General features: G+C 43.7%; 1 long non-coding RNA gene across 4 annotated transcripts in view; it reads left to right on the top strand.

Moving 5' to 3' along the window:
• LOC112552750 (uncharacterized) overlaps positions 1–17,279 on the top strand; it is a 227,803-nt gene that overhangs the window by 185,214 nt on the left and 25,310 nt on the right. Inside the window, exon 1 of one of the 4 annotated variants that reach the window (XR_016138809.1) lies at positions 6,341–7,726. The exons of 2 other annotated variants lie outside the window; for them this stretch is intronic. This is a non-coding gene — a long non-coding RNA (uncharacterized LOC112552750). Of the gene's footprint in view, positions 1–6,340; positions 7,727–16,889; positions 17,010–17,279 lie in introns of those variants that run through there. One more of the 4 variants, XR_016138808.1, reaches the window with a different exon arrangement.

Here is a 17,279-nt window from a genome sequence, read left to right as displayed (position 1 = left end):
TGAAATATTCGTACAGTATATTATTAGCCACTTTAATCATATCTTACAGATGTAATTGGCATCGAAAGGGATAAGCGATATAATATTGTCACTTGTATATTTAGGATATGATATTAGCAATTGATTTTTTAGTTCTAGAAACGAGTTGATGTTAAAGTGACTAAATTTATTTCTTTTTGAAAAAAGAAAACGTGAAAAATTTTTATTTCTCGACCAATTACGATAAACTCACGTGTATTGCTGCTGGAAGCTTGGATACGTAACTCGGGATTCATCCTAATCCGAAAACCCAATATTATTGTTAAGCTTTAAATAACTTACAATCCGACATTTCCAGCCGTGTCGTCGCCTCCTCGCGACAATTCGATTCAGAAGTATCTAAACTATCGGAATGCATACAAATGGACGCGATTATGCGATATTCTGCGAAAAAGAGAGAGAGAGAGAGAGAGAGAGAGAGAGAGAGAGAGCCAGCCCTGCAATCCCGGTTCCGTTACGCGATTCTCAGTTTCCTTGAGTCACTAATCATTTATCATCGATGTCCCCAGGCCATTTTCTAGGAAATCTCCTGAGTATGCATCATATCAAACCATTTTTTACGGATTTTATAATGATGTTTTACTTTACCCTCTATCCACATATATATTTCAACACTCTCGAACGTTCAAGCCGCTTCAGTTTGTTATTATTGGAGTATCGCGCCACGGTAGCGCAGTCATTCGATAAACTCTGTGAAAAGTGACTCGTTGAATAAGCACTTGTCTCGCCGCTTAACGCGTTACTTAACGCTCTACCCTCTCGCGTTTTACGCAAAACACGTAATTTTCCTGGCGACGTATATCCACGCTGGCGATAATCGGCCACTCGGCGATATTTGTCGCGCGATTGAACGACGCGTCGTTACAAGACGTGAGGCGTTTAGTAGCTTCTCGGAATAAACGCCACAGAGAGAGAAAGAGAGAAAGAGAGAGAGAGAGAGAGAGGGGGAGGGGGGGAGAAGAAAGAGCGATCCATGGATGTCACGAGAGCACTCTCTCTCCGCGGCGCGGAGAGTATTTTCGTGGCGTTTCTAACGACGTGTCGCGAGATCTACGAGGCTGTTTGTCGGTGAGCGCAAAAATAGACACTCCGCACTCACTTCATCACTCACGGCCCGCGGCATCGGCGGCGCTGCCCCTTCGTCGTGTTCGCGACAACGACAACAACGACAACGACGACCGCTGCGACGAGGCTGAGAATGCTGGCACGCACCGCGCAACGTCGTACGTGCCATTAGCCGGGCGTCGCGACGCTCGCCTGCCAGATTAACCTTAGGCCCAGAGGGAGTTATACCCCGTGCCCACAATTTCATCGAAACTAGGCGCTTTTTAAGGATCTCGCGACGTCGGTACGCCGGTACGCAATGGCAACGGACGCTTTATCGCTGGAATGCCGACGAGGACCGATACGTTTTCACGGACGAATGACGTGCATGTTTGAAACATAAAATGCGATAAACGAAGTTTGAAATGCGATAAACGAAGAAACGGATTGGTCGAATCGAGGCGTTGGATAGGATAGCCCCACATTCGCGCAGCTGCCGATCGTAATCGTGAAGATGTACGATCTAATTACGTTGCCAATGTCGATTAACGTGAAAAGCGTTTTCAAGATGTAGTAGATACGTGCAATTAACATCGGCTATGACCGCACGCAGACTTCAAGATAGCGAAGGCGCTGTCAAACAACCACAAGCTCGAGACCCGCGTCAGCGTTCGAGTTTTTAAACGGTTAAAGAAAGACTCGAGTCGCGCTACTTAACATGCATTTAGCTCGTTTGATCTTTTGCTTCGCTCCGAGGAGAGGAATGACAAACGATGGCGAAACGCATGATCCGTTTGATGATTAAACGCTGACTGTACTCGCCGTGTCGAGTCATTCTAAGTAAACGTTATAAAGGAGTAACGCACGGGGATTTTACATTGGCTTGACTTACGACAGTAGCGGCTGTTTATCACGACGCCGGGACTGACGGGCCGCGCCGCTCAGGACGATAAAACGAATGAGCTATGCGAGTAACACACTGAGAAATGGCTCGCCTCTTGGAGGACCTTTCGTTGCGACACTGATTTTAAATTAGAATTTATAGGGTGTCCGTAGGCATTCCGACGTTTGCTGTCACGTTAGCACGTGGAATGCGTTTACTCTTAACCTACATTCCCCCGCCTCTGTAAAAATGTGACTCGCAATGATAATTTTCTTTTTTTTTTTTTTTCTTTTTTTTTCTATAGCGCGATTAGTATCGCGTCGACGACGGCGGGATTTAATTTTAAATTATATCTCGCGTCTCCGCGAGATGACAAGACAATCCGTTTGAAGGATCGATTCGACGTGCTTCGCGTCGATACGTTTCCTTCTACTTGACTATTAACGGCTGTCGTCGCGGACGTGATATTTTTACGCTTAACGACGAGAGAGGAAGAGAGACACTTTCGTCAAATACATAACTGGTGATGTACTGAAAATTTCAATCTCAATCAGCAAATGATTCAGATTCGCTCGCGCATCAATCTATCCATGGCCATGGGCAAGGCGCGTTGCGATGAAAAGACGAATGCTAACGCGGATAGCCGCACTGGCGGCGGTCCAACTACGGTCAGTACGTTTATTCCGGCTCTGGGCTCGGTATGTGTTCACCACAAATGCATTCCGGCAACCATATCCAAACGCTTTGAGATTTTCGCCGCGGACTTTGTAATTAATACAATTGTCAGACACGCGAATTAAAGATACAGAAGATATCCAGCGCGTTTCTCGCGAGCAACGAGCCCTCGAAATGATTTGAATTTTTTGTGTCCGAACATCACATTTCTGAGCTTGACGTTTTCGAAATCGAACATTCGATTGGTATGAAACATGTTGAGCGATACCGATCGTGAGCGCCCTTCCGACGATAATATTTCCTCTTTCGCTCTTATCGCGGTGGATGCATCCCGCACACGGGGTGTAACTTTCGCTAACAAACGGTGTGCGGCATTATGCGCTCGAAATATAGTATCGGGACCGCGATAAATTTTTCCCGTGGCGTTGCGCGCCCAACGGCGTATCTCCTTTCAGAAAATTGCACGGCGGCTCGTAAAGATAAGTACTTAATTCGGCGTTTTGCCGGAAATTGTTTTTCCCGCCACGAACAAGTCCGCCGGTTGGATTTATGAATCTGTGGCACGGCTCTATGATGGCGAAATTTCAGAACCGAGGATACCCCCAATGTTAACGCATCTTGAATTTCTGTGTATTATATTGGATTTTTTTTTTTTATATCAAGATGAAATCCTCCCCCATGCGACACAATTTACACTTATTTGCATATGCGTGATTTTTAAAGTAAAAAAAATTGACTATTACTATGTAATAATTAAGAATCACGATGAAGATATCCACAGACGATATAAAACAAGTTTAAGGACGTTTTACAGAGATTTTATCGAGTTTCTGTGTTTGCCTTTGGGAAAATTTTGCCACAGATTTCCGCGATCAGATCTGTGGGAAGCCGAGAGATCCTAGATACCACATCTGACATGCTTAAACGTTTCAACTGCTCGCACGATGAAAAAATGATCTTGGATGCTGGTGCAATCCTGGACCCTAAGGCGGCGAATGGTGAGAAACGAAGAGCTCAGCTCTTCTCTCTCTCTCTCTCTCTCTCTCTCTCTCTCTCTCTCTCTCTCTCTCTCTCTCTCTCTCTCTCCATCCCTCCCTCTCCCCTTTTACCTCAGCTCACTGACGTGGATACGCATGTAGAAATAAAGTGCCGATGTAAATGACGTTTGGCATTGCGCCGCGGCATTAATAGCCGCCGGATGTCGGGTATTTTATCGCTGGTAACCTTTCCGTGCGCATGCAACCCGGCGGTTCCGCGGACAACCGTTACCGTATGAGGGTCTTGCGTTTCCTTGCAAGGGGAACGTCGGCCGGCGCATACCTAATGAGCGCACCGATACCGCAGTTTCTTAATGCACTTCGATTGAGGCTATTAATTACTATGCATGGCGCACGCGCGGGATAAACACCCCGACGCCGCGCCGGGTAGCGCTTATTTGCATCACTTACGACGGTCCCCGCGTGTTTAATCGCTCATTTCCGACGATACTTTATGGCTACATTCTATCCGTCTCTCCCCAATTAATATTTATCGTAGAATCCGATGGCCGGTAATCAATTTATACGATACGACGTGACAAAGTATGAATTACAGACACGAACGTAGCATGAAATATGAGATTCTTGATTTATATATTATCGACACAAATTATAATTTAATATTGATTCTACTGTATTTGAGATTTCTCAAATATTTCATTTCAAACAGGCTCTTAATTCTTAACTCTTAACTCTTCAATGCGCAGCGTTGAATTTCAAATTATGTATATTTTTAACGTGTGCTTTTTTTCTTTTTAGAAAGATATATTTGTTTAATACATCAGAATCTTGTAAAAAAGTTATTTGAAGGTTATGAATGAAATTATTACGTGTGTCATACAACTTTCTGCCGAAGAGAAATTTAATTCCATTTGTGGAATAACAAAATGAGGATGATTTCACATAATTTCATTGCCGAAGCAGGAGGACATTGCAATATATCAAAGTCACAACGCTATAATGATTATGGTGTCCAGGTAATTAACGGGGATATTCATTCTATTAAAATAATCATAATTTACGCCCGTTCCTGCGTATACTTAGATCTGTGATACCCGCAATATCGTTACTGCGCGCACAGAAGCGTAAGACAGTAATTAGGTATATTATTAAATCAACTAAGGCAGCTGTTAAACACACGGAAGCCTTCATAAGTGAGCTAAATTAGCTTTCCGGCATAAAATATTTATTTTGCGTGCGCGAGAATTTCTTAGAATAATCTTTTCGTCGAGAAAAAAATTGCGTAGCTATATATATATATATATATATATGCTCAGATGTTATCGGTTTTGCTTGCTTAATCTTTTTTTTAATAATTATAAGAAAAATAAGAAGATATTGATTATTCAGATATTGATTTCCTCACGAAGAAGACAAAAATTAATTATTATAGTTAATTTAAAAATTTGATTTTCTTTCAATCCTCTTTAAGAATCTCACATTTTGCTCAGATATTTTATTTGTTTTTTTACAATCCCAGTATTTAAAACCTTGGTTTTATTGGTACCGTGATGATGTTTCGATTGCGGCTCGAATTCCAGTTAACACGAGACGAGTACTTTCGATCGTGCAACGTGTATAATTTTAATTAAATTTCGCCATGGTGTATTATTTCATCAATCAAACACGAATAACTTTGAAGTTATTCTCCAACTGTAAAAGAAAGAGGAAAATAATTTTTGTATCGTGTTTGAACTATAAAATACGTATCTTAACGGTGCTTTTAATTTTATGATACGAAAAGAAAATATATAGTATACTTACTTTCTTTATGCATGTATGCATTATTTTATATAATTTGACATGATGAGAACATTAGATTAGAAAGAGAAAGATAATCCTTTTTATTTTAAATATTAGATAACTGCATTATGTGAAACAGTCTGAGCTTATTATATAAAAATCATATTCTGAAATGTTTGATATTATCTTTTTGTGAAAAATTGTATTTAACAGGTAGAGCAAAAGATTGTATTTCTATTCACATGTGTGACAAAGCTTGCAAAATATCGCATATCGTCTATCCAAAAAGCTCATACGAGCCCTATTTTTATCGTGTCACGCGCTGTCATAAATAACATCGTGTACGCCACGCGTTTGGTAAATATTTGTTTGTTCGTGCGGAAATGTGTTTATTGAAATTGACAAATTAATTGGCCCTTCGCTAATCCCACAAAAATCTGTTTCTGATTGACTAGGTACACAATTGACATCGATATATATATTGAAAAATATTTATTGTTTATTAAAATTAGCCTATTGCATCCATTTAAAAAAAATTATTTCTCTTCTTATTTATTCCCATTTATTTTTCTTCTATATTTTTTTAAACAATTTATAAAATTTGTTATTACATGATAATCATTTAAATTGATAGAATATTTTTCAGTTTTGAGATACATATATATATATATATATATATATATAGATAGCAAAAATGATAAAGGTAGTGAAGCTTATTGCGATATTACAAATATTAATATTTTAACTTTTAACCTTCGAGATTATTTCGCGCATCGATGAATAAAACATGTGTGTTTCTTTTGAATAATTTCTGTCGCTACTTTATGAAACGTCATACGTTAATGTCCATAGAGACAGAATTAGGTTTGGAGTTTGTACAGTAATTAAGCGAAGGGTAACCCACAGGGGAATATCGGAAATGCCGCTGTATCCTGTTGATCTACGAAGTCATCGGGTGTAATCCGCGCTTGTTGAATGATTTTACATCTCTATTTACACCGCTGACAAAGCCCCCGTTACAGGCGCGTGTAGATAAAGCAAGAATGATATCAACATGAAAAACTCGTCGACGCGCGCCCCAGCCCCGTCGTGTCGCGACGCGCAATAAATTAATGGCCGGCCATCATTGCGTACTCATACAAGCGTGCACCCTCATATGGACACGCCGTGACGCATCATTAATCTTCTCATTATAAATGCGAGCCGCTGCTTTGCCGCGGTCTGACAGTGTGCACGAAAATAAATTGCCGTGCATCGCGCGCGTCTGTACTTTCATTTGATATTTAAAATGACCACACGGCGAAGCGCGCTCGTGCGCCTCCGCGGTGCCCGGAGACAAATTGCCCATTTGCATAATGCCGTTATTTATTAATGATCGTGATACAGGTACTTCGGATGCTACATAAATAGCCACCTGCGGCGGCGGCCAATCCGCAGCCTTCTAATTCGATATCCAATCGCTGGTCCGTCGCGAATAATTCGTTCCGCGATTCGTCCCTGGAGGTAGTTAACGGATCTTAAACCGTAATGAAATCGAACGATGAGTAATCACCGTTGGATACAAAGGAAAATCATCGATGATGATTCGTCAAAACGGACATATTGCTCTTTGTTCTCCGGTTCGAGTGTTTTTTTTTTTTTTTTTTTCCAAAAATCTTTTTTGGATAAAAAGTAGTGAAAAATAGTCGGGGAAATTTACCTACGATTTACCAAGCCGAAAGTCCTGCTAACGAAATCGGTATCAAACGGAACACAGCTGTCCGAGGTGAGACAGAATGTGAAATATGAGAGAAAGCGTGCGCGGGGTAAATTGCTCATACGAGCGTGCCAAGCGTGGAATTCGCGCGACTTGCTGGCGTAACCAAGATATACGAGCACTTTTCCCCGAAAAAGTGTTAAGGAATTATGCTTCGTAGAGTAAATGAGATGTGTCTGCGCCGGGACATAGATCACCGGAACGCCATCCATTCTCACCACCGTGGAAATAAATACGATCTTCTCTGCGAAAGAGGCTGCGGAGGATCGTGCAGCCCCGCCGCCGCCGCCGCCGCCGCTGCCGCCGCCGCCGCCTCCTCCGCCGCCACCACCGTCGCCGTCGCCGTCGCCGAAGAGTGGAAAGAAGGAGGACCAGCTTGTGGTAGGACGAGAGCGACGGCGAGGACGGTAAGCCGGAGGGGGATAGCGAAATCGTCTCCTGGCGGCCCGCATCCCGCAGCACATCTTTCTACTCGACACCCGGGGGGATCCAACGTAGCCATTTCTCTGCCCTGTTATACGCCGCCTATATACGTATCTACTACCCCCGGTAGGTACCTACAGCCAGCAAATAAATTGATCCATTACTCAACCGAGCAGTCATCTTCCCTCCTTTGCCTCGGTTCGTTCACTTCACTCCTCGGCTCGCGCCGTCCTCCCACTGCGCGCGAGCCTTTTTCCTCGGGACTTTTCCGGGAATACTGCCAGAGATTCGGTAAAGCCCCTTTCACGCCCTGTTGCGGAGACGATGATACGTCGCGATTTACTTGCTCGCGGCTGCCGCCGGAAGTGCGGTCTCCGAGCACGGTTAAGACAAAGGAATCGATAGGCCTTTCTCCGGAATCGTCCGATCCCGATCATTTGTTATCCCGTGACGGCGGTAAAACTCGTCTATTTTATTATCGTATTCGCTTTCTCAAATGAAGAGGCTCTCGATAAATCATCGATATAAATGTTCCTTCATATACTATATATGTTGCATGTTCTGCGTTATTCATACAGCCACGTTGTCAAATGTCTGTTGCTTCTTACAGCTCCGCTGAAGTCGAATTCTTTTTCATTTCTCTTGAATCTTCCTCTTGCGCCGCTTCTTTCTTGCGAAGAACAAATAATTCCTTTATCCGCCCGGGGCAAAGGATAGGATAGTCGTGGAATATTAAAATGTATGAGCAGTTTTCTGCGCGCACTTTCTGCCTTTTCCTTTTAACTTGTCAAGTATGTTGTCTTACAGTACCTTCGAGCACGTTATCTAATATCAGATTTCTTTCCGTATATCCTTCTCTTCACCTTTATTCCATTAAATATATATAGAATATTAGAAGTTGTGCGTACAGTCTCTATAGATTGAATTTAGGGGCTCATTTTTTCTCAATGAAAATTTCTTACTTTCTTATTTTCTTTTTTCTCTTTCTATCTTTATCGATAATCGATTTTGAAAATACAAGAATATAAAAATATCTATATTTTTTTTATCCCATCGTTATAGTTTCTTCCAAGTTTAAATATAATCTTTTTAATAACATTTTTAACAATATCTCCTCACTTTTTTATCTGTATCTTTAACGTTTTTAATGTTTTCTTAATGTTATCTGTATCTTTAACTTTTAATATTTGTTGAATTTTTATTATCCCTGCTTTTCATACTCGAGATAAGCATTAAGTATATTTGCTTCTAATTTCAAGCGATGGTTTTCCTCCTCCGCGAGTTCTCGATGATAAATAGGTGGCAAATGTTGAAAGCGGGAGGATGGGGATCCACAAGTCATCAGCCAAAGTAATAATAACACTCTGGAACCTGGCGGGCCATTAGCTTCTTGTCCCTTGGGGACCCTCTTGGATTCCGTGTCCGATATGCTCGTTTGATATCGGTTGTCTTCCCGGACATACGGACGCGGATACGTACTCGCAACACGGTCACGCACAATGGACGTAGACGAAATACGCGCGATAATCGGGGGGAGAAGGGGATGTCTCTCAAGGTGGACACTTTTAACGCGTGAATACGCGTCAGGGGTTCAGAAAGGGAAGGATGGTTGATGCTTTGTAACGTCACACGAGGTATAAAAGGAAATGGATGGCGTCATTAGTCGGCGCGAGTGTCTGTTCCTCCTTTCTTTGCAGCATTTGTCAACAGTTATCACAACGTCTTTCTCAACGCAATTTCTCACATGTGCGTCTTTTTAGATTTACGCACCTTCGTATGTGGAGCGCGCATATTTTTTCGGGGCTTCAAAATTTTAATATCTATTAATTTCATGTGCGACACGATATCAAATGTACAATTATAAATTTTTATCCTGCATATTTAAGTGTATCTTTAATTAATATTTACTAAAACTGTATCGTGGAAAGTTAAAGAAAGTTAACACTGTTGTGCATGTGTATTTAATTTCTGCTTTACATGCATCGTCATGTAAATATTCGAAATCATTTTTGGATGCGTAATATATTTAGTTTCAGCAATATTATATTTATCGACAGTATTTATTTCACAAAACCTGTTTATCGTTGCAGTGTAGGTACCGTCAATATGTAAAGAAGCGTAACGGTGAAAAATTCTCTCTCTCTCTCTCTCTCTCTCTCTCTCTCTCTGTCCCTGCGCATTTCAATAAGATTAAAATTGTTCGTAGATCCGAAACGATTGAAACAATGATAAAGTGGAGCGCCAGAATTTAGTTACGCGCGAAAGAACTAGAAATCCTGCTGCGGCGCGCAGTCACCGGCATGCCATCTCCGACCCCTTTGGCTCTCTCAGACGGCTGGTGCATAAATCACGCGGATTTACGATCCCGGTTAAAAAGGGTAACGCAATATTTATAGTCATCTCGTGCAGTTACATATAACAAATTGAACTTTTATATAAACGCGCTCGCGCTCCCAAGGACCCCTCTAGTCGGCCGGGCACAGATTTTAATTATCGATATCGATTTATTGCCAATACATATTAATGCCCGCGCCGGTGCTACCTATGCGTACCGGTGTTTATTCATATTGATGGAACTAGATTGAAACATAAACCGGATATGCAAACAACTGCGAGTTAAATCGTTCGGTACTGTCGCGATAGAGAGAGAGAGAGAGAGAGAGAGAGAGAGAGAGAGAGAGAGAGAGAGGGGGGGTGGAGGGAGAAAGGGAGAAAAGAGAGTAGAATACACGCGGCCGGACATATTCGTTCGGTCCCCGACGCGTCGCGTCGTCCCTAATTTATCATTAAACGGATGCTCGCGTTTTACGGCTGCATGGACACGCGGCACACAGAGAATATTTTATAGCAACGTGGATAAGCTCGTTCATTGTCCCCGGGATGGGTTCACGCTCCTCCTTTAGTTTACGACTGATACCGGGTATATTAATGGACTTGTTACACCGTTTCTCGCAATAAGATGTAGATTTCGGAATGTTCTATTTTAAAAATTATCCTCGGTCGAGGAGAAGTTTTCGACTCTTTCGAAATATATCGACATTATTCCCAGAAGATATTACATTTTTTTTTTAACAAAGTGAGTTTTATGTCGAAGTAGAATCGATCTTTAAGACATTCGTCTTGAAACGTGGGGGTTTCGAGAGTATTTTCGGTTGGAGCAAGATCTCACGTAAAGTCTGCTCTCCACGTGCGTTCACTCTCTCTCTCTCTCTCTCTCTCTCTCTCTCTCTCTCTCTCTTTCATTTATCTCGACTCTTCTCAAACTATATCAGCATCGTCCACTTAATAAAGATTTCCTCTTGGTGCAAACGTCACACGGGGAGGAGCTACATCTGGCATGAATTTCGTCGAGCATCGCGGTGGGTATCGTCCGCGCGCACTCTGGACCGAAAAAATATTTTCGCAGGCAGATGCGCGCACGTCCGCGTCGCTGTAACGGGGCCAACGAGTTTGAACGCCAGTCACGAAAAAAAAGGAGAGGGATCGAAAAAAAAAAGAGAGAGGAAAAGAGAAATGGAGGGCGAGACGGAGAGACGGAGAGCCGAAAAAGTCGGGGAGAGATGGGACAGGCGAATGAGTGGGTTGAGTGAGTGAATGACAGACAGACAGCAACCAGACAGGAGACTGACAGCGCGGCGGCGGGCTGACAGCTTGCCACTCTGCCGTGCGTTCGTAACATCAAGTATTACCGGCTACCGTGCGTGTTGATCCTCATACCATTCATCGGCAAAAAGCCGGCGAGCTTCCGATTTTGCCCTGTCTTTTGTCACGCTGTCGTTTGACGGGTTCCGCGCGATGTCATTTTCAACGCGATGGCCATTACGTTCTGTTCCAATTAAAAGAATAACCTGTCAGCCGGGGACCGAAGTTTCTCTACCTTTCGGGATATCGGGGAACTTGTTAACGCGCGTCCGTGAATTTATAACTGTGAAGAGCGAGCGAGCGAGCGAACGAGAGAGAGAGAGAGAGAGAATGAGAGAGAGAGAAGGGGGGGAGGGAGGGAGGGAGCCTCCTCTCGCCGCGCGACGAGTATGTGTTAGACTAGATATCGCGTAAGCTTGAGCGGCACATGCCGGGGCGATAATAGGCGGGTATTTACGCGTCAAGCGGCAAGCGAACCAGAAAATATTTTGACGAGCGGTCGAGTCACGAGTCTCTCCCCCTGGAAATTACCGTATTTTCATCGCCGTCGTCTTTGTTACGGATAGTAGCGACCGTTCCGAGAAAATGCGAATTATTGTCAAAAGCAAACGCGCGCGGCTCGGCTATGCTTATGACTACAAATTAAGTGTAATTCCGACGATCGTAACGACGTAACAACAGCTCGCCGGCGTAATTATTCGGCGCAATCGTCAGGTCCCCGGCGCAACGCGGCGTACCGCGCGTTTGTGAAATTGCGGTTAAATTATAGCCGTATACACGCCGTTTGACGAATATCACTCACGTGCACGGTGCTAAATACAGGTACACGGCTTATCGATGACGGTGACTCGAGGCGTAGCTGCCGGTACTGTCGTTTAAGGACAGGGGAACTACACGGTAGATGCGGCCAAAAATTATGCCTCCAAATGATATATTGTAATGTCGTAATGTGGAGAGGCAGATGTTGTTGTGCCAAGCGCGATATCACGCACATCGCGTACAAACGTGTGCTTTTGTTTTTAGCGAGTTCACGATAAAAGAACGTAGGAAATTCACCGAGATAAAGTTTCGTTCTGGATTATCGTACCGTTTGCGTGACGATAGTGCAGCTTTGTTTTCTCTCGCGCAAATAGTATATATATCTCGCACCGATTATATCTCGTTTATATCGCGTGTAACTTTATAATGAGAAGATATAGTCAATTAGCTTATCAACCTTCGGGACTTATCTTCGAATTCACACGTATTGAGAAACTTGAGCGACGAACGCTCCGCCGTGAAAGCGGCGGAGAGACGCGATGAAATTACCGGATGTAAAACGGTTGCCTCTCCTTTACTGCCACTTTGCTTTTGCGTTATTACATAAATGAAAAAAAAAGAGGCAGCTGAATTAATGGGAATATAGATTAAAATCGTGCGCCTTATTTTACACGGGGGCGGGGGGGGGGGGGTTTCGTAATCGTTTCGTGAAATCGTTGCGAGTACTCTTACGTAATTGCAGAGTACGCGATGAATATCCACCGAACGAAAGAACGATGTACTTTCTTAACCATCGCGAGGAAACTGCTAAATCGCGAAAGCCGGCCGAGCGGAAATCACCGGACGAACCCCCTTCTAATCTCGGAATTATATTAAACCAATACGCGTTATTATTTCGCAACGAGACTCGGCGGAAAATTAAATAATGTCATGTGCGTGAGACATTGACGCGAGAATCTCGGATAAAGGAACGGCTTCTCGCGAGAGAAGCGGCTAAAAGAGAGGCTAAAAGAAAAAAAGAATTAAAGAAAATGCACACATTGGAGTTGGCGAATCGCGAGAGGCCGAGTCGACGTACCCCACTATCGGCCCATCGGTCTTCCCCCCTCGCGGTGCCCCACGTATAGGTACCCTTCTCTCCCGATTCCGTCCCCCTCACCTACGGGCAGGTGAGTAGTGAGTCCGTGTGGCGCGGGTTACCATTATGTCTACAGCCTTGAATTAAAATGCCATATAATGACACAGCTAGGCGGCCCGTATAATTTATGTCCATAAAAATAAAATCATAATTACAGAGGCGCGGACTGCGAAAAGACGGTAATAATATGGCTGCCTGCTGCGCTCGTTGCGTGTTCCGCGGATATATATCGTGCTGGTTGTTGTTCCTGTCGCTTGTTGTCGTGCGGCGTGGCGTTGATGCGCCGCAGAAACGCGGCCGCCAATGTCAATCGTTGGGAGCGCGGGACGCCGGGACGTGCATTTTTGCGGGTACGATCGGTTTCCTCTCTCGTTAGGAAGGTAATGAGCGTGCCGAGACGAAATACTATATAATGCGGCGACAGCGACCGCCTAGGGGGACGATACGTCAATCAATCTCCGATCTCTCGTGTGCAAAGGTACTGACGGCAATGAAAAGTTGTCTTAGCTTGTATTGGAATAAATTGTGACCATTTGCTTTCTCGTTAGCGGCGCGCGCTCTCTCATAATAACCGGAGGTAACTTTAATTAATTCACAAATTATTCCAGGCTCGCAACAAGTATAACAAATGTTAGGGATATTATATTAGGGAAATAGATTGCATTCCTAAAATAGACACTTATCATTGTTCGCGAAACGATAACGAGGCGAAACGATGGACGCGCCAATATAATGGGACAAATTACGCGAATATGGGATGGAATATGGCATAATTTCAATTGCGCTAATCCTATTCGTCATACGAAATGTCATAGGGAAGGGGAAACGAGGGGGATCCGGGCCTCGCGGAATTAAAACTGATAAATGGGGAGAGAAAAATTAATGGCGCCGAAAACACCACTTCACCGGCATTAATCTTGCGCGGCAAAGTGGCAACGAGGGTTTTCCAGGGGCGCGTGCAGAAAGAAATCGTTTCAGCTCCGTTTCTCACCGTCCGTACGTAGCGCAAATCGTCATGAGACTCTGAAACGCGAACGGAAAGGCGATGTGAGATCGCGTTGATGAATGCCCCCATTACACGAACACCGCTAGTTACTCCTCGGAGATAAACCGCCTTCATTACTCACTTTCTGGCGTGACCTTATTCCCCCCCCCCCCCTCCCTCTTCCTTCCTCTCCCGCGCACCGCTCACCTTCCCGCGTACCTCTCGGTCTCGCGGCCTCCACCCGGTACCTATTAAACTAATGCGAATTAATAACGGCAGCTTTTTCTACTCAACGGCCGCCTTCTTGCAACAATAACGGCGTTTTAGTACATAATAAATTTGGACCTCAGGAAACGTATATAATTGCCACGCGAGAGCGTGCGTATCTCGAGACCGGGTTTAACAGATTGGCTCATTTATCTTCCAACGAGGATTCACGCAGTTAGATATATGTATATATATGTATATATATATTTTTTTTATATATACACATACATACATATATATATTTTATACGTTGCATATACTTACACAGCGAAGCTTTGACGGATTTTCTAATACGAAATATTCTTTTTGAATAATAAACGTTTGCTGATGATTTGTCCCGTCAATCCTCGCTTTACTCGCAAATATTCTTGACAGACTATTAAATGATATACTACATAAAAGTTTCTGTCTGTCCTCAATTTACGAAGGAAAAAAATCTCAATTTATGAAGGAGGAATTTTATACACATAAAAAAATTTCATTTCCTTCATCAAATCATGTACGTACGTGATACCACTGTATTTTCCTAAATACTTTGCGAATATAACACATATTTGTCAATACTGCGCGGATAAATGCCATGCAATCACATTTAATGAGTCACGTTACGCCCTTAATGAAACCAGCGTACGCTTAATTGGAAATTAAATTAACGAGCATTACGCGCGAATCAAACGGAATGAAGTAAATTCGCTTAAAAGCGAAATCATAATGTATGTTCTGTTCAGTGCCGACGTGGATTACGGTGTACGAGAGTTGTCATCTTTCAACTTGAATATAACTTTCTACAATTTCCGCAAGGTATATTAATAATATTTCTCGTATTACTATTTATTACCGCGCAGAAAACTGGTTTAGCAAGAATGTCCATTTAGAAAATTAATTATCTTAAAATTGAAATTGCGCTTTATATCAATGTTATTTAGACACGAAACATTCGCGCGATTTTTGTTCTCGTTAATCAATTAAAAATTTTAAAGATACACGAACGATTATGAAATATCATTTGATCTATCACTTTGCGGGAGGGGGGGGGAGGAGGAGGAGGGAGGAGGAGAGAGGGAATGCTCGTAATATCACGCAAGACCCCTCGCGCTCGATGCTTCCCCTCATTCTACGTCACTGGACAAATCCGATATTCCAGTCACGCCCGCGAAAAACAAAACACGAGAGAATACGTTTCCCGCATATGCGTCTCGCGTGTACTCGTTGGATTCATTTTGGCCGGGGACATTCCGCTGTCAGCGCGGCGTTATCGCGCATCGCCGGGCAGTAAAACGTTTCGGCCGTACGCCGATAAACCATGAATCCGCAATTTACAGGAAACGTGAGTGATTCGTTGCCGCACCCGCACGTATCCCGGCTAGGAAACGTATAAAACACACCAGGTACACACACGGTATAATAACGCGGTGGGCATCCGCGTTGCGGAGCCCGTGTGCCTCGCGAAAAGGGAAGGAGAAGGGGGTGGGGGGGAGGGAAGGCGCGTTATGTTGCCGCGACAATTAAAGAAAATTGCGATCGCACGGATATCTGTCCGCTGCGATTGACGTCGCGAGCGCGCCCTCGTTGTCCGGTTTGCGATGACTTAAGTGGAACAAGTTAATTTCACGGTACGAATCGCGCCGAGCGAGGCCGCTTACGCCGCAATATCGTAACAGTGTCTCGCGTACATGTCCATCGGCTCGAAATGTTAATATTTTTAACTCCCTTTTTAACTGTTCCTCCCTCCGAAGCCCCCTTACTTCTTTCGACACGGTCATTAAACACGACTGGGATGGAATAAAATTGCCGTCGTTTCACCGATGACAGGCGATACGTCATTGTAACCGTTTCACAATGGGACATTACTCCTCGGGTTCGGGACAATAGTTAAGCTCTCCTCGTCGCGTAAGTGTGCGCGTTATTATTTGCACATGCATACACGCGTAGAGGCTCGGCGACGACGTCGGTAGCGGAGCCGCGAGAGCGGATTATTTTATTATGTAGAGAGAAAATTGATATCTTTCTTTTTTTCCGGTCTAATTCGAAGTATCGAAACCAGCTGGATGGTCTAGCCAGTCAGTCAGTCAATCTGGACAGATTACAGTTAGTTTGTCTTATTCAATATTTAATGACAAGTCATGCTAATTTTAATCATCAGGTAGAGACGAGGCAGCAACAAATGCGAATCTCATTATGATACGTCATACATATAAACTTCGAGATATGTATATAGATCTAAATTAGCTCTCCTTTAGACGCTCGCTAAATGACGTAATATATAATTTTATGCGTGTAAATGGCGAAAAGGGTGAGCCATCCCGAACATGTTGAAATGTCGATCTATACCTCCGGACCGGATTCATTTTTGCGATGCGAAACGCAAACGGTCGCTTAAATATGGTTTCGCTTGCGTCACCCGTCGCGCTACAGCAGCCGTTTATAAAATGGCTATATAACGGGGCGTGAATATTCATTGAGTGTCATAACGCTCAGTGAACATCCGTCGCGTGTAATGAATAGTCAGTAATGACGTCTCGTTATGACAACGCATTCGCGGTTGGTGTAGGTAGATGCCTCTGGCGAATCCAGAGGCGGCCAGGAACTGACATTTTCGACTCGAGAGCCGGCGTAAGGTAATAATTAATCGCTCGCGTTTCTAACTTTTGATTATATCCCATGATTCCGCTGACACTGCTCGAACTAATTACTTAACGAGCCCGCTTGATGTACAAGATATATCTGGGAACAGCCGCTGCAAGATGACAGTCGTATAAATCCTAACGCTTCTCGTTTCCTTAATTTAAGGCGTCACGTCGCGCCGAGTCCACGAAGTCTCTCCGGGTAGAATATCGACATTCTCACTCTCTCTCCCCCCTCCCCCCTCCCCCCCTCTCTCTCTCTCT

Source organism: Pogonomyrmex barbatus, unplaced genomic scaffold (genome assembly GCF_055798465.1).
Source record: "Pogonomyrmex barbatus isolate J1 unplaced genomic scaffold, ASM5579846v1 scaffold18, whole genome shotgun sequence".
Lineage (NCBI taxonomy): Eukaryota > Metazoa > Arthropoda > Insecta > Hymenoptera > Formicidae > Pogonomyrmex > Pogonomyrmex barbatus.
The sequence above is the reverse complement of the archived record's forward strand: the minus strand, read 5'-3'. Positions and strand labels throughout refer to the sequence as shown.